The sequence below is a fragment of the Desmodus rotundus genome, chromosome 1 (assembly GCF_022682495.2).
Source record: "Desmodus rotundus isolate HL8 chromosome 1, HLdesRot8A.1, whole genome shotgun sequence".
Lineage (NCBI taxonomy): Eukaryota > Metazoa > Chordata > Mammalia > Chiroptera > Phyllostomidae > Desmodus > Desmodus rotundus.
The window spans coordinates 40,852,321-40,872,608 of NC_071387.1; positions in this window are offsets into that span (position 1 = coordinate 40,852,321).

Below are 20,288 nucleotides of genomic sequence, written 5' to 3' on the forward strand. Positions count from 1 at the left end.
TGGGGACCTGGGGCCAGGGCTGGGCTCAGCCAAGGTTATGCGCCAGGTGAAGAGGGCCAGGGCGGGCGGTCCCCACGATCATGGAAGGGTTCTCCAGGGGGGACTCAGGCCTGCGCCCCTCCTGGGCCCCTAAGAGTCTTGCTTTGGCTCAAACTGCCCCACCCTGCCCCGAGGTGTCAAACTTGGAACTTCCTGCCTCCACTCTCTAATATCTACCCTAATCTACTCGAGAAGGGACTGTGAACAGTGCGACTTCGGTCCGCCAGCGCTCCAAGCCCCCTCCCAATAAACGCATCCAAGGTCTCGGGTCCTTGGTGTCCGCAAATGACATTCACCTGCGGCGAACCCGGGCCCAGGTGAGCAAGATCAGGCCCCAGGGCAGGAGCCTTGGGAAGCATCTGGAGCCATGGTGCCCAGGGCTGGGGAATTTCCCGGGGGCTCTCTCGTGGTCCAGGTGCCCTCTCTCGCCCGTGGAGTGCCCACGCCTTTCCTTAACCACCGCAGGACACCTGCATCCCGAGATAATCGGCCCTGTGCCTCCAAGGCGCTCGGACACATGGGGCGGGGGTGCCAGTATACGGCCTACGTGGAGGCAAACCCGCAGACACCACCGTCCAGTCACCACCACCCCGAAGATCCCCCTGTTCTTCCATCCGTAAAGGGATCCCGCTTTACGGATGGAAGAACAGGGGGGAGGCCCCCAGGAGATGGCTTTTGTCCGAGGCGGAGCTGGCCAGTTTCGGGCCCAGACTCGGAACCCCGCATGCGCACCCAGGCCCCTCCACCACAAGCCTCCCTGGATGCAACATGCCCCACCCTTGAGTAACCAGGCCAGGTTCCCAGGTTCCCTGGGCACGTGACCGGAGATACGGAAGCCCTTCCTGCCCCCAGAGGACCTCACATTTTCCCCTGGCCACACTCACCAGCAGTTCTCCCGCCCCCGCAAAGGCAGAGTGCCCAGGGAGGACCTGGGGACCTGGGGCCAGGGCGGGGCCCAGCCAGGGTTATGCGCCAGGTGAAGAGGGCCAGGGCGGGCGGTCCCCACGACCATGGAAGGGTTCTCCAGGGGGGACTCAGGCCTGCGCCCCGCCTGGGCCGCTAAGAGTCTTGCTTTGGCTCAAACTGCCCCACCCTGCCCCGAGGTGTCAAACTTGGACCCACCTGCCTCCACTATCTAATATCTGCCCTAAACTACAAGAGAAGGGACTGTGACCAGTGCAACTTCTGTCCCCCACCGCTCCAAGCCCCCTCCCAATAAACGCATCCAAGGTCTCGGGTCCTTGGTGTACGAAAATGACATTCACCTGCGGCGAACCCGGGCCCAGGTGAGCAAGATCAGGCCCCAGGGCAGGAGCCTGGGGAAGCATCTGGAGCCATGGTGCCCAGGGCTGGGGAATTTCCCGGGGGCTCTCTCGTGGTCCAGGTGCCCTCTCTCGCCCGTGGAGTGCCCACGCCATTCCTTAACCACCGCAGGACACCTGCATCCCGAGATAAGCGGCCCTGTGCCTCCAAGGGGCTCGGACACATGGGGCGGGGGTGCCAGTGTACGGCCTACGTGGAGGCAAACCCGCAGACACCACCGTCCAGTCACCACCACCCCGAAGATCCCCCTGTTCTTCCATCCGTAAAGGGATCCCCCTTTACGGATGGAAGAACAGGGGGGAGGCCCCCAGGAGATGGCTTTTGTCCGAGCCGGGGCTGGCCAGTTTCGGGCCCAGACTCGGAACCCCGCATGCGCACCCAGGCCCCTCCACCACAAGCCTCCCTCGGTGCAACATGCCCCACCCTTGAGTAACCAGGCCAGGTTCCCAGGTTCCCTGGGCACGTGACCCGGGAAACGGAAGCCCTTCCTGCCACCAGAGGACCTCAAATTTTCCCCTGGCCAGACTTCCCAGCAGTTCTCCCGCCCCCGCATAGGCAGAGTGCCCAGGGAGGACCTGGGGACCTGGGGCCAGGGCTGGGCCCAGCCAGGGTTATGCGCCACGTGAAGAGGGCCAGGGCGGGCGGTCCCCACGACCATCGGAGGGTTCTCCAGGGGGGACTCAGGCCTGCGCCCCGCCTGGGCCACTAAAAGTCTTGCTTTGGCTCAACCTGCCCCACCCTGCCCCGAGGTGTCAAACTTGGACCCACCTGCCTCCACTCTCTTATATCTGCCCTAAACTACTGGAGAAGGGACTGTGACCAGTGTGACTTCGGTCCCCCAGCGCTCCAAGCCCCCTCCCAATAAAGGCATCCAAAGTCCCCGGTCCTTGGTGTCTGCAAATGACATTCACCTGTGGCGAACCCGTGCCCAGTTGAGCAACATCAGGCCCCAGGGCAGGAGCCTGGGGAAGCATCTGGAGCCATGGTGCCCAGGGCTGGGGAATTTCCCGTGGGCTCTCTCGTGGTCCAGGTGCCCTCTCTCGCCCGTGGAGTGCCCACGCCATTCCTTAACCACCGCAGGACACCTGCATCCCGAGATAAGCGGCCCTGTGCCTCCAAGGGGCTCGGACACATGGGGCGGGGGTGCCAGTGTACGGCCTACGTGGAGGCAAACCCGCAGACACCACCGTCCAGTCACCACCACCCCGAAGATCCCCCTGTTCTTCCATCCGTAAAGGGATCCCCCTTTACGGATGGAAGAACAGGGGGGAGGCCCCCAGGAGATGGCGTTTGTCCCAGCCGGGGCTGGCCAGTTTCGGGCCCAGACTCGGAACCCCGCATGCGCACCCAGGCCACTCCACCACAAGCCTCCCTCGATGCAACATGCCCCACCCTTGAGTAACCAGGCCAGGTTCCCAGGTTCCCTGGGCACGTGACCCGGGATACGGAAGCCCTTCCTGCCCCCAGAGGACCTCACATTTTCCCCTGGCCACACTTCCCAGCAGTTCTCCCGCCCCCGCATAGGCAGAGTGCCCAGGGAGGACCTGGGGACCTGGGGCCAGGGCGGGGCCCAGCCAGGGTTATGCGCCAGGTGAAGAGGGCCAGGGCGGGCAGTCCCCACGACTATGGAAGGGTTCTCCATGGGGGACTCAGGCCTGCGCCCCGCCTGGGCCCCTAAGAGTCTTGCTTTGACTCAAACTGCCCCACCCTGCCCCGAGGTGTCAAACTTGGACCCACCTGCCTCCACTCTCTAATATCTACCCTAAACTACTCGAGAAGGGACTGTGACCAGTGCAACTTCTGTCCCCCACCGCTCCAAGCCCCCTCCCAATAAACGCATCCAAGGTCTTGGGTCCTTGGTGTCCGCAAATGACATTCACCTGCGGCGAACACGGGCCCAGGTGAGCAAGATCAGGCCCCAGGTCAGGAGCCTGGGGAAGCATCTGTAGCCATGGTGCCAAGTACTGGGGAATTTCCCGGGGGCTCTCTCGTGGTCCAGGTGCCCTCTCTCGCCCGTGGAGTGCCCACGCCATTCCTTAACCACCGCAGGACACCTGCATCCCGAGATAAGCGGCCCTGTGCCTCCAAGGGGCTCGGACACATGGGGCGGGGGTGCCAGTATACGGCCTACCTGGAGGCAAACCCGCAGACACCACCGTCCAGTCGCCACCACCCCGAAGATCCCCCTGTTCTTCCATCCGTAAAGGGATCCCCCTTTACGGATGGAAGAACAGGGGGGAGGCCCCCAGGAGATGGCTTTTGTCCGAGCCGGGGCTGGCCAGTTTCGGGCCCAGACTCGGAACCCCGCATGCGCACCCAGGCCACTCCACCACAAGCCTCCCTCGGGGCAACATGCCCCACCTTTGAGTAACCAGGTCAGGTTCCCAGGTTCCCTGGGCACGTGACCCGGGAAACGGAAGCCCTTCCTGCCCCCAGAGGACCTCACATTTTCCCCTGGCCACACTTCCCAGCAGTTCTCCCGCCGCCGCATAGGCAGAGTACCCAGGGAGGACCTGGGGACCTGGGGCCAGGGCTGGGCCCAGCCACGGTTATGCGCCAGGTGAAGAGGGCCAGGGCGGGCGGTCCGACGACCATGGAAGGGTTCTCCAGGGGGGACTCAGGCCTGCGCCCCGCCTGGGCCCCTAAGAGTCTTGCATTGGCTCAAACTGCCCCACCCTGCCCCGAGGTGTCAAACTTGGACCCACCTGCCTCCACTCTCTAATATCTGCCCTAAACTACTCGAGAAGGGACTGTGACCAGTGTGACTTCGGTCCCCCAGCGCTCCAAGCCCCCTCCTAATAAAGGCATCCAAAGTCCCCGGTCCTTGGTGTCTGCAAATGACATTCACCTGCGGTGAACCTTGGCCCAGTTGAGCAAGATCAGGCCCCAGGGCAGGAGCCTGGGGAAGCATCTGGAGCCATGGTGCCCAGGGCTGGGGAATTTCCCGGGGGCTCTCTCGTGGTCCAGGTGCCCTCTCTCGCCCGTGGAGTGCCCACGCCATTCCTTAACCACCGCAGGACACCTGCATCCCGAGATAAGCGTCCCTGTGCCTCCTATGGGCTCGGACACATGGGGCGGGGGTGCCAGTATACGGCCTACGTGGAGGCAAACCCGCAGACACCACCGTCCAGTCACCACCACCCCGAAGATCCCCCTGTTCTTCCATCCGTAAAGGGATCCCCCTTTACGGATGGAAGAACAGGGGGGAGGCCCCCAGGAGATGGCTTTTGTCCGAGCCGGGGCTGGCCAGTTTCGGGCCCAGACTCGGAACCCCGCATGCGCACCCAGGCCACTCCACCACAAGCTTCCCTCTGTGCAACATGCCCCACCCTTGAGTAACCAGGCCAGGTTCCCAGGTTCCCTGGGCACGTGACCCGGGAAACGGAAGCCCGTCCTGCCCCCAGAGGACCTCACATTTTCCCCTCGCCACACTTCCCAGCAGTTATCCCGCCCCCCCATCGGCAGAGTGCCCAGGGAGGACCTGGGGACCTGGGGCCAGGGCTGGGCCCAGCCAGGGTTATGCGCCAGGTGAAGAGGGCCAGGGCGGGCGGTCCCCACGACCATGGAAGGGTTATCCAGGGAGGACTCAGGCCTGCGCCCCGCCTGGGCGCCTAAGAGACTTGCTTTGGCTCAAACTGCCCCACCCTGCCCGAGGTGTCAAACTTGGACCCACCTGCCTCCACTCTCTAATATCTGCCCTAAACTACTCGAGAAGGGACTGTGACCAGTGTGACTTCGGTCCCCCAGCGCTCCAAGCCCCCTCCCAATAAAGGCATCCAAAGTCCCCGGTCCTTGGTGTCTGCAAATGACATTCACCTGTGGCGAACCCGTGCCCAGTTGAGCAACATCAGGCCCCAGGGCAGGAGCCTGGGGAAGCATCTGGAGCCATGGTGCCCAGGGCTGGGGAATTTCCCGGGGGCTCTCTCGTGGTCCAGGTGCCCTCTCTCGCCCGTGGAGTTCCCACGCCATTCCTTAACCACCGCAGGACACCTGCATCCCGAGATAAGCGGCCCTGTGCCTCCAAGGGGCTCGGACACATGGGGCGGGGGTGCCAGTATACGGCCTACGTGGAGGCAAACCCGCAGACACCACCGTCCAGTCACCACCACCCCGAAGATCCCCCTGTTCTTCCATCCGTAAAGGGATCCCCCTTTACGGATGGAAGAACAGGTGGGAGGCCCCCAGGAGATGGCGTTTGTCCCAGCCGGGGCTGGCCAGTTTCGGGCCCAGACTCGGAACCCCGCATGCGCACCCAGGCCCCTCCACCACAAGCCTCCCTCGATGCAACATGCCCCACCCTTGAGTAACCAGGCCAGGTTCCCAGGTTCCCTGGGCACGTGACCCGGGATACGGAAGCCCTTCCTGCCCCCAGAGGACCTCACATTTTCCCCTGGCCACTCTTCCCAGCAGTTCTCCCGCCCCCGCATAGGCAGAGTGCCCAGGGAGGACCTGGGGACTTGGGGCCAGGGCGGGGCCCAGCCATGGTTATGCGCCAGGTGAAGAGGGCCAGGGCGGGCGGTCCCCACGACTATGGAAGGGTTCTCCAGGGGGGACTCAGGCCTGCGCCCCGCCTGGGCCCCTAAGAGTCTTGCTTTGACTCAAACTGCCCCACCCTGCCCCGAGGTGTCAAACTTGGACCCACCTGCCTCCACTCTCTAATATCTGCCCTAAACTACTCGAGAAGGGACTGTGACCAGTGCAACTTCTGTCCCCCACCGCTCCAAGCCCCCTCCCAATAAACGCATCCAAGGTCTTGGGTCCTTGGTGTCCGCAAATGACATTCACCTGCGGCGAACCCGGGCCCAGGTGAGCAAGATCAGGCCCCAGGTCAGGAGCCTGGGGAAGCATCTGTAGCCATGGTGCCAAGTACTGGGGAATTTCCCGGGGGCTCTCTCGTGGTCCAGGTGCCCTCTCTCGCCCGTGGAGTGCCCACGCCATTCCATAACCACCGCAGGACACCTGCATCCCGAGATAAGCGGCCCTGTGCCTCCAAGGGGCTCGGACACATGGGGCGGTGGTGCCAGTATACGGCCTACGTGGAGGCAAACCCGCAGACACCACCGTCCAGTCACCACCACCCCGAAGATCCCCCTGTTCTTCCATCCGTAAAGGGATCCCCCTTTACGGATGGAAGAACAGGGGGGAGGCCCCCAGGAGATGGCTTGTGTACGAGCCGGGGCTGGCCAGTTTCGGGCCCAGACTCGGAACCCCGCTAGCGCACCCAGGCCCCTCCACCACAAGCCTCCCTCGGGGCAACATGCCCCACCCTTGAGTAACCAGGCCAGGTTCCCAGGTTCCCTGGGCACGTGACCCGGGAAACGGAAGCCCTTCCTGCCCGCAGAGGACCTCACATTTTCCCCGGGCCACACTTCCCAGCAGTTCTCCCGCCCCCGCATAGGCAGAGTGCCCAGGGAGGACCTGGGGACCTGGGGCCAGGGCTGGGCCCAGCCACGGTTATGCGCCAGGTGAAGAGGGCCAGGGCGGGCGGTCCCCACGACCATGGAAGGGTTATCCAGGGAGGACTCAGGCCTGCGCCCCGCCTGGGCCCCTAAGAGTCTTGCATTGGCTCAAACTGCCCCACCCTGCCCCGAGGTGTCAAACTTGGACCCACCTGCCTCCACTCTCTAATATCTGCCCTAAACTACTCGAGAAGGGACTGTGACCAGTGTGACTTCGGTCCCCCAGCGCTCCAAGCCCCCTCCTAATAAAGGCATCCAAAGTCCCCGGTCCTTGGTGTCTGCAAATGACATTCACCTGCGGTGAACCTTGGCCCAGTTGAGCAAGATCAGGCCCCAGGGCAGGAGCCTGGGGAAGCATCTGGAGCCATGGTGCCCAGGGCTGGGGAATTTCCCGGGGGCTCTCTCGTGGTCCAGGTGCCCTCTCTCGCCCGTGGAGTGCCCACGCCATTCCTTAACCACCGCAGGACACCTGCATCCCGAGATAAGCGTCCCTGTGCCTCCTATGGGCTCGGACACATGGGGCGGGGGTGCCAGTATACGGCCTACGTGGAGGCAAACCCGCAGACACCACCGTCCAGTCACCACCACCCCAAAGATCCCCCTGTTCTTCCATCCGTAAAGGGATCCCCCTTTACGGATGGAAGAACAGGGGGGAGGCCCCCAGGAGATGGCTTTTGTCCGAGCCGGGGCTGGCCAGTTTCGGGCCCAGACTCGGAACCCCGCATGCGCACCCAGGCCACTCCACCACAAGCTTCCCTCTGTGCAACATGCCCCACCCTTGAGTAACCAGGCCAGGTTCCCAGGTTCCCTGGGCACGTGACCCGGGAAACGGAAGCCCGTCCTGCCCCCAGAGGACCTCACATTTTCCCCTCGCCACACTTCCCAGCAGTTATCCCGCCCCCCCATCGGCAGAGTGCCCAGGGAGGACCTGGGGACCTGGGGCCAGGGCTGGGCCCAGCCAGGGTTATGCGCCAGGTGAAGAGGGCCAGGGCGGGCGGTCCCCACGACCATGGAAGGGTTATCCAGGGAGGACTCAGGCCTGCGCCCCGCCTGGGCGCCTAAGAGACTTGCTTTGGCTCAAACTGCCCCACCCTGCCCGAGGTGTCAAACTTGGACCCACCTGCCTCCACTCTCTAATATCTGCCCTAAACTACTCGAGAAGGGACTGTGACCAGTGTGACTTCGGTCCCCCAGCGCTCCAAGCCCCCTCCCAATAAACGCATCCAAGGTCTCGGGTCCTTGGTGTCCGCAAATGACATTCACCTGCGGCGAACCCGGGCCCAGTTGAGCAAGATCAGGCCCCAGGGTAGGAGCCTGGGGAAGCATCTGGAGCCATGGTGCCCAGGGCTGGGGAATTTCCCGGGGGCTCTCTCGTGGTCCAGGTGCCCTCTCTCGCCCGTGGAGTGCCCACGCCATTCCTTAACCACCGCAGGACACCTGCATCCCGAGATAAGCGGCCCTGTGCCTCCAAGGGGCTCGGACACATGGGGCGGGGGTGCCAGTATACGGCCTACGTGGAGGCAAACCCGCAGACACCACCGTCCAGTCACCACCACCCCGAAGATCCCCCTGTTCTTCCATCCGTAAAGGGATCCCCCTTTACGGATGGAAGAACAGGTGGGAGGCCCCCAGGAGATGGCGTTTGTCCCAGCCGGGGCTGGCCAGTTTCGGGCCCAGACTCGGAACCCCGCATGCGCACCCAGGCCCCTCCACCACAAGCCTCCCTCGATGCAACATGCCCCACCCTTGAGTAACCAGGCCAGGTTCCCAGGTTCCCTGGGCACGTGACCCGGGATACGTAAGCCCTTCCTGCCCCCAGAGGACCTCACATTTTCCCCTGGCCACACTTCCCAGCAGTTCTCCCGCCCCCGCATAGGCAGAGTGCCCAGGGAGGACCTGGGGACCTGGGGCCAGGGCGGGGCCCAGCCAGGGTTATGCGCCAGGTGAAGAGGGCCAGGGCGGGCGGTCCCCACGACTATGGAAGGGTTCTCCAGGGGGGACTCAGGCCTGCGCCCCGCCTGGGCCCCTAAGAGTCTTGCTTTGACTCAAACTGCCCCACCCTGCCCCGAGGTGTCAAACTTGGACCCACCTGCCTCCACTCTCTAATATCTGCCCTAAACTACTCGAGAAGGGACTGTGACCAGTGCAACTTCTGTCCCCCACCGCTCCAAGCCCCCTCCCAATAAACGCATCCAAGGTCTTGGGTCCTTGGTGTCCGCAAATGACATTCACCTGCGGCGAACCTGGGCCCAGGTGAGCAAGATCAGGCCCCAGGTCAGGAGCCTGGGGAAGCATCTGTAGCCATGGTGCCAAGTACTGGGGAATTTCCCGGGGGCTCTCTCGTGGTCCAGGTGCCCTCTCTCGCCCGTGGAGTGCCCACGCCATTCCATAACCACCGCAGGACACCTGCATCCCGAGATAAGCGGCCCTGTGCCTCCAAGGGGCTCGGACACATGGGGCGGTGGTGCCAGTATACGGCCTACGTGGAGGCAAACCCGCAGACACCACCGTCCAGTCACCACCACCCCGAAGATCCCCCTGTTCTTCCATCCCTAAAGGGATCCCCCTTTACGGATGGAAGAACAGGGGGGAGGCCCCCAGGAGATGGCTTGTGTCCGAGCCGGGGCTGGCCAGTTTCGGGCCCAGACTCGGAACCCCGCTAGCGCACCCAGGCCCCTCCACCACAAGCCTCCCTCGGGGCAACATGCCCCACCCTTGAGTAACCAGGCCAGGTTCCCAGGTTCCCTGGGCACGTGACCCGGGAAACGGAAGCCCTTCCTGCCCGCAGAGGACCTCACATTTTCCCCGGGCCACACTTCCCAGCAGTTCTCCCGCCCCCGCATAGGCAGAGTGCCCAGGGAGGACCTGGGGACCTGGGGCCAGGGCTGGGCCCAGCCACGGTTATGCGCCAGGTGAAGAGGGCCAGGGCGGGCGGTCCCCACGACCATGGAAGGGTTATCCAGGGAGGACTCAGGCCTGCGCCCCGCCTGGGCCCCTAAGAGACTTGCTTTGGCTCAAACTGCCCCACCCTGCCCGAGGTGTCAAACTTGGACCCACCTGCCTCCACTCTCTAATATCTGCCCTAAACTACTCGAGAAGGGACTGTGACCAGTGTGACTTCGGTCCCCCAGCGCTCCAAGCCCCCTCCCAATAAACGCATCCAAGGTCTCGGGTCCTTGGTGTCCGCAAATGACATTCACCTGCGGCGAACCCGGGCCCAGTTGAGCAAGATCAGGCCCCAGGGCAGGAGCCTGGGGAAGCATCTGGAGCCATGGTGCCCAGGGCTGGGGAATTTCCCGGGGGCTCTCTCGTGGTCCAGGTGCCGTCTCTCGCCCGTGGAGTGCCGACGCCATTCCTTAACCACCGCAGGACACCTGCATCCCGAGATAAGCGACCCTGTGCCTCCAAGGGGCTCGGACACATGGGGCGGGGGTGCCAGTATACGGCCTACGTGGAGGCAAACCCGCAGACACCACCGTCCAGTCACCACCACCTCGAAGATCCCCCTGTTCTTCCATCCGTAAAGGGATCCCCCTTTACGGATGGAAGAACAGGGGGGAGGCCCCCAGGAGATGGCTTTTGTCCGAGCCGGAGCTGGCCAGTTTCGGGTCCAGACTCGGAAACCCGCATGCGCACCCAGGCCCCTCCACCACAAGCCTCCCTCGATGCAACATGCCCCACCCTTGAGTAACCAGGCCAGGTTCCCAGGTTCCCTGGGCACGTGACCCGGGATACGGAAGCCCTTCCTGCCCCCAGAGGACCTCACATTTTCCTCTGGCCACACTTCCCAGCAGTTCTCCCGCCCCCGCAAAGGCAGAGTACCCAGGGAGGACCTGGGGACCTGGGGCCAGGGCTGGGCCCAGCCACGGTTATGCGCCAGGTGAAGAGGGCCAGGGCGGGCGGTCCCCACGACCATCGGAGGGTTCTCCAGGGGGGACTCAGGCCTGCGCCCCGCCTAGGCCACTAAAAGTCTTGCTTTGGCTCAAACTGCCCCACCCTGCCCCGAGGTGTCAAACTTGGACCCACCTGCCTCCACTCTCTAATATCTGCCCTAAACTACTCGAGAAGGGACTGTGACCAGTGCAACCTCTGTCCCCCACCGCTCCAAGCCCCCTCCCAATAAACGCATCCAAGGTCTCGGGTCCTTGGTGTCCGCAAATGACATTCACCTGCGGCGAACCCGGGCCCAGGTGAGCAAGATCAGGCCCCAGGTCAGGAGCCTGGGGAAGCATCTGTAGCCATGGTGCCAAGTACTGGGGAATTTCCCGGGGGCTCTCTCGTGGTCCAGGTGCCCTCTCTCGCCCGTGGAGTGCCCACGCCATTCCATAACCACCGCAGGACACCTGCATCATGAGATAAGCGGCCCTGTGCCTCCAAGGGGCTCGGACACATGGGGCGGTGGTGCCAGTATACGGCCTACGTGGAGGCAAACCCGCAGACACCACCGTCCAGTCACCACCACCCCGAAGATCCCCCTGTTCTTCCATCCGTAAAGGGATCCCCCTTTACGGATGGAAGAACAGGGGGGAGGCCCCCAGGAGATGGCTTTTGTCCGAGCCGGGGCTGGCCAGTTTCGGGCCCAGACTCGGAACCCCGCATGCGCACCCAGGCCACTCCACCACAAGCCTCCCTCGGTGCAACATGCCCCACCTTTGAGTAACCAGGCCAGGTTCCCAGGTTCCCTGGGCACGTGACCCGGGAAACGGAAGCCCTTCCTGCCCCCAGAGGACCTCACATTTTCCCCTGGCCACACTTCCCAGCAGTTCTCCCGCCCCCGCATAGGCAGAGTACCCAGGGAGGACCTGGGGACCTGGGGCCAGGGCTGGGCCCAGCCACGGTTATGCGCCAGGTGAAGAGGGCCAGGGCGGGCGGTCCGACGACCATGGAAGGGTTCTCCAGGGGGGACTCAGGCCTGCGCCCCGCCTGGGCCCCTAAGAGTCTTGCTTTGGCTCAAACTGCCCCACCCTGCCCCGAGGTGTCAAACTTGGACCCACCTGCCTCCACTCTCTAATATCTGCCCTAAACTACTCGAGAAGGGACTGTGACCAGTGTGACTTCGGTCCCCCAGCGCTCCAACCCCCTCCTAATAAAGGCATCCAAAGTCCCCGGTCCTTGGTGTCTGCAAATGACATTCACCTGCGGTGAACCTTGGCCCAGTTGAGCAAGATCAGGCCCCAGGGCAGGAGCCTGGGGAAGCATCTGGAGCCATGGTGCCCAGGGCTAGGGAATTTCCCGGGGGCTCTCTCGTGGTCCAGGTGCCCTCTCTCGCCCGTGGAGTGCCCACGCCATTCCTTAACCACCGCAGGACACCTGCATCCCGAGATAAGCGTCCCTGTGCCTCCTATGGGCTCGGACACATGGGTCGGGGGTGCCAGTATACGGCCTACGTGGAGGCAAACCCGCAGACACCACCGTCCAGTCACCACCACCCCGAAGATCCCCCTGTTCTTCCATCCGTAAAGGGATCCCCCTTTACGGATGGAAGAACAGGGGGGAGGCCCCCAGGAGATGGCTTTTGTCCGAGCCGGGGCTGGCCAGTTTCGGGCCCAGACTCGGAACCCCGCATGCGCACCCAGGCCACTCCACCACAAGCCTCCCTCTGTGCAACATGCCCCACCCTTGAGTAACCAGGCCAGGTTCCCAGGTTCCCTGGGCACGTGACCCGGGAAACCGAAGCCCGTCCTGCCCCCAGAGGACCTCACATTTTCCCCTCGCCACACTTCCCAGCAGTTATCCCGCCCCCGCATCGGCAGAGTGCCCAGGGAGGACCTGGGGACCTGGGGCCAGGGCTGGGCCCAGCCAGGGTTATGCGCCAGGTGAAGAGGGCCAGGGCGGGCGGTCCCCACGACCATGGAAGTGTTATCCAGGGAGGACTCAGGCCTGCGCCCCGCCTGGGCCCCTAAGAGACTTGCTTTGGCTCAAACTGCCCCACCCTGCCCGAGGTGTCAAACTTGGACCCACCTGCCTCCACTCTCTAATATCTGCCCTAAAGTACTCGAGAAGGGACTGTGACCAGTGCAACTTCTGTCCCCCACCGCTCCAAGCCCCCTCCCAATAAACGCATCCAAGGTCTCGGGTCCTTGGTGTCCGCAAATGACTTTCACCTGCGGCGAACCCGGGCCCAGGTGAGCAAGATCAGGCCCCAGGGCAGGAGCCTGGGGAAGCATCTGGAGCCATGGTGCCCAGGGCTGGGGAATTTCCCGGGGGCTCTCTCGTGGTCCAGGTGCCCTCTCTCGCCCGTGGACTGCCCACGCCATTCCTTAACCACCGCAGGACACCTGCATCCCGAGATAAGCGGCCCTGTGCCTCCAAGGGGCTCGGACACATGGGGCGGGGGTGCCAGTATATGGCCTACGTGGAGGCAAACCCGCAGACACCACCGTCCAGTCACCACCACCCCGAAGATACCCCTGTTCTTCCATCCGTAAAAGGATCCCCCTTTACGGATGGAAGAACAGGGGGGAGGCCCCCAGGAGATGGCTTTTGTCCGAGCCGGGGCTGGCCAGTTTCGGGCCCAGACTCGGAACCCCGCATGCGCACCCAGGCCCCTCCACCACAAGCCTCCCTGGGTGCAACATGCCCCACCCTTGAGTAACCAGGCCAGGTTCCCAGGTTCCCTGGGCACGTGACCCGGGAAACGGAAGCCCGTCCTGCCCCCAGAGGACCTCACATTTTCCCCGGGCCACACTTCCCAGCAGTTCTCCCGCCCCCGCATAGGCAGAGTGCCCAGGGAGGACCTGGGGACCTGGGGCCAGGGCTGGGCCCAGCCACGGTTATGCGCCAGGTGAAGAGGGCCAGGGCGGGCGGTCCCCACGACCATGGAAGGGTTATCCAGGGGGGACTCAGGCCTGCGCCCCTCCTGGGCCCCTAAGAGTCTTGCTTTGGCTCAAACTGCCCCACCCTGCCCCGAGGTGTCAAACTTGGAACCTCCTGCCTCCACTCTCTAATATCTACCCTAAACTACTCGAGAAGGGACTGTGAACAGTGCGACTTCGGTCCGCCAGCGCTCCAAGCCCCCTCCCAATAAACGCATCCTAGGTCTCGGGTCCTTGGTGTCCGCAAATGACATTCACCTGCGGCGAACCCGGGCCCAGGTGAGCAAGATCAGGCCCCAGGGCAGGAGCCTTGGGAAGCATCTGGAGCCATGGTGCCCAGGGCTGGGGAATTTCCCGGGGGCTCTCCCGTGGTCCAGGTGCCCTCTCTCGCCCGTGGAGTGCCCACGCCTTTCCTTAACCACCGCAGGACACCTGCATCCCGAGATAATCGGCCCTGTGCCTCCATGGCGCTCGGACACATGGGGCGGGGGTGCCAGTATACGGCCTACGTGGAGGCAAACCCGCAGACACCACCGTCCAGTCACCACCACCCCGAAGATCCCCCTGTTCTTCCATCCGTAAAGGGATCCCCCTTTACGGATGGAAGAACAGGGGGGAGGCCCCCAGGAGATGGCTTTTGTCCGAGGCGGAGCTGGCCAGTTTCGGGCCCAGACTCGGAACCCCGCATGCGCACCCAGGCCCCTCCACCACAAGCCTCCCTGGATGCAACATGCCCCACCCTTGAGTAACCAGGCCAGGTTCCCAGGTTCCCTGGGCACGTGACCGGAGATACGGAAGCCCTTCCTGCCCCCAGAGGACCTCACATTTTCCCCTGGCCACACTCACCAGCAGTTCTCCCGCCCCCGCAAAGGCAGAGTGCCCAGGGAGGACCTGGGGACCTGGGGCCAGGGCGGGGCCCAGCCAGGGTTATGCGCCAGGTGAAGAGGGCCAGGGCGGGCGGTCCCCACGACCATGGAAGGGTTCTCCAGGGGGGACTCAGGCCTGCGCCCCGCCTGGGCCGCTAAGAGTCTTGCTTTGGCTCAAACTGCCCCACCCTGCCCCGAGGTGTCAAACTTGGACCCACCTGCCTCCACTATCTAATATCTGCCCTAAACTACAAGAGAAGGGACTGTGACCAGTGCAACTTCTGTCCCCCACCGCTCCAAGCCCCCTCCCAATAAACGCATCCAAGGTCTCGGGTCCTTGGTGTACGAAAATGACTTTCACCTGCGGCGAACCCGGGCCCAGGTGAGCAAGATCAGGCCCCAGGGCAGGAGCCTGGGGAAGCATCTGGAGCCATGGTGCCCAGGGCTGGGGAATTTCCCGGGGGCTCTCTCGTGGTCCAGGTGCCCTCTCTCGCCCGTGGAGTGCCCACGCCATTCCTTAACCACCGCAGGACACCTGCATCCCGAGATAAGCGGCCCTGTGCCTCCAAGGGGCTCGGACACATGGGGCGGGGGTGCCAGTGTACGGCCTACGTGGAGGCAAACCCGCAGACACCACCGTCCAGTCACCACCACCCCGAAGATCCCCCTGTTCTTCCATCCGTAAAGGGATCCCCCTTTACGGATGGAAGAACAGGGGGGAGGCCCCCAGGAGATGGCGTTTGTCCCAGCCGGGGCTGGCCAGTTTCGGGCCCAGACTCGGAACCCCGCATGCGCACCCAGGCCCCTCCACCACAAGCCTCCCTCGATGCAACATGCCCCACCCTTGAGTAACCAGGCCAGGTTCCCAGGTTCCCTGGGCACGTGACCCGGGATACGGAAGCCCTTCCTGCCCCCAGAGGACCTCACATTTTCCCCTGGCCACACTTCCCAGCAGTTCTCCCGCCCCCGCATAGGCAGAGTGCCCAGGGAGGACCTGGGGACCTGGGGCCAGGGCGGGGCCCAGCCAGGGTTATGCGCCAGGTGAAGAGGGCCAGGGCGGGCGGTCCCCACGACTATGGAAGGGTTCTCCAGGGGGTACTCAGGCCTGCGCCCCGCCTGGTCCCCTAAGAGTCTTGCTTTGACTCAAACTGCCCCACCCTGCCCCGAGGTGTCAAACTTGGACCCACCTGCCTCCACTCTCTAATATCGGCCCTAAACTACTCGAGAAGGGACTGTGACCAGTGCAACTTCTGTCCCCCACCGCTCCAAGCCCCCTCCCAATAAACGCATCCAAGGTCTTGGGTCCTTGGTGTCCGCAAATGACATTCACCTGCGGCGAACACGGGCCCAGGTGAGCAAGATCAGGCCCCAGGTCAGGAGCCTGGGGAAGCATCTGTAGCCATGGTGCCAAGTACTGGGGAATTTCCCGGGGGCTCTCTCGTGGTCCAGGTGCCCTCTCTCGCCCGTGGAGTGCCCACGCCATTCCATAACCACCGCAGGACACCTGCATCCCGAGATAAGCGGCCCTGTGCCTCCAAGGGGCTCGGACACATGGGGCGGTGGTGCCAGTATACGGCCTACGTGGAGGCAAACCCGCAGACACCACCGTCCAGTCACCACCACCCCCGAAGATCCCCCTGTTCTTCCATCCCTAAAGGGATCCCCCTTTACGGATGGAAGAACAGGGGGGAGGCCCCCAGGAGATGGCTTGTGTCCGAGCCGGGGCTGGCCAGTTTCGGGCCCAGACTCGGAACCCCGCATGCGCACCCAGGCCCCTCCACCACAAGCCTCCCTCGGGGCAACATGCCCCACCCTTGAGTAACCAGGCCAGGTTCCCAGGTTCCCTGGGCACGTGACCCGGGAAACGGAAGCCCTTCCTGCCCGCAGAGGACCTCACATTTTCCCCGGGCCACACTTCCCAGCAGTTCTCCCGCCCCCGCATAGGCAGAGTGCCCAGGGAGGACCTGGGGACCTGGGGCCAGGGCTGGGCCCAGCCACGGTTATGCGCCAGGTGAAGAGGGCCAGGGCGGGCGGTCCCCACGACCATGGAAGGGTTATCCAGGGAGGACTCAGGCCTGCGCCCCGCCTGGGCCCCTAAGAGACTTGCTTTGGCTCAAACTGCCCCACCCTGCCCGAGGTGTCAAACTTGGACCCACCTGCCTCCACTCTCTAATATCTGCCCTAAACTACTCGAGAAGGGACTGTGACCAGTGTGACTTCGGTCCCCCAGCGCTCCAAGCCCCCTCCCAATAAACGCATCCAAGGTCTCGGGTCCTTGGTGTCCGCAAATGACATTCACCTGCGGCGAACCCGGGCCCAGGTGAGCAAGATCAGGCCCCAGGGCAGGAGCCTGGGGAAGCATCTGGAGCCATGGTGCCCAGGGCTGGGGAATTTCCCGGGGGCTCTCTCGTGGTCCAGGTGCCCTCTCTCGCCCGTGGAGTGCCCACGCCATTCCTTAACCACCGCAGGACACCTGCATCCCGAGATAAGCGGCCCTGTGCCTCCAAGGGGCTCGGACACATGGGGTGGGGGTGCCAGTGTACGGCCTACGTGGAGGCAAACCCGCAGACACCACCGTCCAGTCACCACCACCCCGAAGATCCCCCTGTTCTTCCATCCGTAAAGGGATCCCCCTTTACGGATGGAAGAACAGGGGGGAGGCCCCCAGGAGATGGCTTTTGTCCGAGCCGGGGCTGGCCAGTTTCGGGCCCAGACTCGGAACCCCGCATGCGCACCCAGGCCCCTCCACCACAAGCCTCCCTCGGTGCAACATGCCCCACCTTTGAGTAACCAGGCCAGGTTCCCAGGTTCCCTGGGCACGTGACCCGGGAAACGGAAGCCTGTCCTGTCCCCAGAGGACCTCACATTTTCCCCTGGCCACACTTCCCAGCAGTTATCCCGCCCCCGCATAGGCAGAGTGCCCAGGGAGGACCTGGGGACCTGGGGCCAGGGCTGGGCTCAGCCACGGTTATGCGCCAGGTGAAGAGGGCCAGGGCGGGCGGTCCCCACGATCATGGAAGGGTTCTCCAGGGGGGACTCAGGCCTGCGCCCCTCCTGGGCCCCTAAGAGTCTTGCTTTGGCTCAAACTGCCCCACCCTGCCCCGAGGTGTCAAACTTGGACCCACCTGCCTCCACTCTCTAATATCTGCCCTAAACTACTCGAGAAGGGACTGTGACCAGTGTGACTTCGGTCCCCCAGCGCTCCAAGCCCCCTCCCAATAAACGCATCCAAGGTCTCGGGTCCTTGGTGTCCGCAAATGACATTCACCTGCGGCGAACCCGGGCCCAGGTGAGCAAGATCAGGCCCCAGGTCAGGAGCCTGGGGAAGCATCTAGAGCCATGGTGCCCAGGGCTGGGGAATTTCCCGGGGGCACTCTCGTGGTCCAGGTGCCCTCTCTCGCCCGTGGAGTGCCCACGCCATTCGTTAACCACCGCAGGACACCTGCATCCCGAGATAAGCGGCCCTGTGCCTCCAAGGGGCTCGGACACATGGGGCGGGGGTGCCAGTGTACGGCCTACGTGGAGGCAAACCCGCAGACACCACCGTCCAGTCACCACCACCCCGAAGATCCCCCTGTTCTTCCATCCGTAAAGGGATCCCCCTTTACGGATGGAAGAACAGGGGGGAGGCCCCCAGGAGATGGCTTTTGTCCGAGCCGGGGCTGGCCAGTTTCGGGCCCAGACTCGGAACCCCGCATGCGCACCCAGGCCCCTCGACCACAAGCCTCCCTCGGTGCAACATGCCCCACCCTTGAGTAACCAGGCCAGGTTCCTAGGTTCCCTGGGCACGTGACCCGGGAAACGGAAGCCCGTCCTGCCCCCAGAGGACCTCACATTGTCCCCTGGCCACACTTCCCAGCAGTTATCCCGCCCCCGCATCGGCAGAGTGCCCAGGGAGGACCTGGGGACCTGGGGCCAGGGCTGGGCTCAGCCACGGTTATGCGCCAGGTGAAGAGGGCCAGGGCGGGCGGTCCCCACGACCATGGAAGGGTTCTCCAGGGGGGACTCAGGCCTGCGCCCTGCCTGGGCCCCTAAGAGTCTTGCTTTGGCTCAAACTGCCCCACCCTGCCCCGAGGTGTCAAACTTGGACCCTCCTGCCTGCACTCTCTAATATCTACCCTAAACTACTCGAGAAGGGACTGTGACCAGTGCGACTTTGGTCCCCCAGCGCTCCAAGCCCCCCCCAATAAACGCATCCAAGGTCTCGGATCCTTGGTGTCCGCAAATGACATTCACCTGCGGCGAACCCGGGCCCAGGTGAGCAAGATCAGGCCCCAGGGCAGGAGCCTGGGGAAGCATCTGGAGCCATGGTGCCCAGGGCTGGGGAATTTCCCGGGGGCTCTCTCGTTGTCCAGGTGCCCTCTCTCGCCCGTGGAGTGCCCACGCCATTCCTTCACCACCGCAGGACACCTGCATCCCGAGATAAGCGGCCCTGTGCCTCCAAGGGGCTCGGACACATGGGGCGGGGTTGCCAGTATACGGCCTACGTGGAGGCAAACCCGCAGACACCAGCGTCCAGTCACCACCACCCCGAAGATCCCCCTGTTCTTCCATCCGTAAAGGGATCCCCCTTTACGGATGGAAGAACAGGGGGGAGGCCCCCAGGAGATGGCTTTTGTCTGAGCCGGGGCTGGCCAGTTTCGGGCCCAGACTCGGAACCCCGCATGCGCACCCAGGCCACTCCACCACAAGCCTCCCTCGGTGCAACATGCCCCACCCTTGAGTAACCAGGCCAGGTTCCTAGGTTCCCTGGGCACGTGACCCGGGAAACAGAAGCCCTTCCTGCCCCCAGAGGACCTCACATTTTCCCCTGGCCACACTTCCCAGCAGTTCTCCCTCCCCCGCATCCGCAGAGTGCCCAGGGAGGACCTGGGGACCTGGGGCCAGGGCTGGGCCCAGCCACGGTTATGCGCCAGGTGAAGAGGGCCAGGGCGGGCGGTCCCCACGACCATGGAAGGGTTCTCCAGGGGGTACTCAGGCCTGCGCCCCGCCTGGGCCCCTAAGAGTCTTGCTTTGGCTCAAACTGCCCCACCCTGCCCCGAGGTGTCAAACTTGGACCCACCTGCCTCCACTCTCTAATATCTGCCCTAAACTACTCGAGAAGGGACTGTGACCAGTGCGACTTCGGTCCCCCAGCGCTCCAAGCCCCGTCCCAATAAACGCATCCAAGGTCTCGGGTCCTTGGTGTCCGCAAATGACATTCACCTGCGGCGAACCCGGGCCCAGTTGAGCAAGATCAGGCCCCAGGGCAGGAGCCTGGGGAAGCATCTGGAGCCATGGTGCCCAGGGCTGGGGAATTTCCCGGGGGCTCTCTCGTGGTCCAGGTGCCCTCTCTCGCCCGTGGAGTGCCCACGCCATTCCTTAACCACCGCAGGACACCTGCATCCCGAGATAAGCGACCCTGTGCCTCCAAGGGGCTCGGACACATAGGGCGGGGGTGCCAGTATACGGCCTACGTGGAGGCAAACCCGCAGACACCACCGTCCAGTCACCACAACCTCGAAGATCCCCCTGTTCTTCCATCCGTAAAGGGATCCCCCTTTACGGATGGAAGAACAGGGGGGAGGCCCCCAGGAGATGGCTTTTGTCCGAGCCGGAGCTGGCCAGTTTCGGGCCCAGACTTGGAACCCCGCATGCGCAACCAGGCCCCTCCACCACAAGCCTCCCTCGATGCAACATGCCCCACCCTTGAGTAACCAGGCCAGGTTCCCAGGTTCCCTGGGCACGTGACCCGGGATACGGAAGCCCTTCCTGCCCCCAGAGGACCTCACATTTTCCTCTGGCCA